We start from the raw sequence: 802 nt of genomic DNA on the forward strand, positions 1-802 counted from the left end.
AAATAGCTTTTCTCCTCCCCTGTTTTTCCTGTCTCTCCTGCCTGTCTGCCTCTTCTCTCCCTCTCTACTGGACTCATGGCTCAAAGATAGAATGCAAGTCTAATTAAGCTTTGAACCTCTCTGTCTCTACAATATCATAAAACCTCCAACACTCCAAACCAAACCAACCCCTGCCAACACCTACCTGTCTCTCTGCCTCAGTCAGTCAGTCAGTCAGTCAGTCAGTCAGTCAGTCAGTCAGTCAGCCATTCAACCAGCCAGCTAGCCATTCAACCAACCAGCCAATCAATCAGTCACTCAGCTAGTCAGTCAGTCAGTCAGTCAGTCGAGTCAGTCAGTCAGTCAGTCAGTCAGTCAGCCAGTCAGTCAGCCATTCAACCAGCCAGCTAGCCATTCAACCAACTAGCCAATCAATCAGTCACTCAGCTAGTCAGTCAGTCAGTCAGTCAGTCAGTCAGTCAGTCAGTCAGTCAGTCAGTCAGTCAGCCATTCAACCAGCCAGCTAGCCATTCAACCAACCAGCCAATCAATCAGTCACTCAGCTAGTCAGTTAGTCAGTCAGTCAGTCAGTCAGTCAGTCAGTCAGTCAGTCAGTCAGTCAGTCAGTCAGTCAGCCATTCAACCAGCCCAGCTAGCCATTCAACCAACCAGCCAATCAATCAGTCACGTCAGTTAGTCAGTCAGTCAGTCAGTCAGTCAGTCAGTCAGCAGTCAGTCAGTCAGTCAGTCAGTCAGGTCAGTCGAGTTAGCCCATTCAACCAGCCAGCTAGCCATTCAACCAACCAGCCAATAAATCAGTCAC

The sequence above is a fragment of the Scylla paramamosain genome, chromosome 39, assembly GCF_035594125.1.
Source record: "Scylla paramamosain isolate STU-SP2022 chromosome 39, ASM3559412v1, whole genome shotgun sequence".
In the NCBI taxonomy this organism is placed as follows: domain Eukaryota; kingdom Metazoa; phylum Arthropoda; class Malacostraca; order Decapoda; family Portunidae; genus Scylla; species Scylla paramamosain.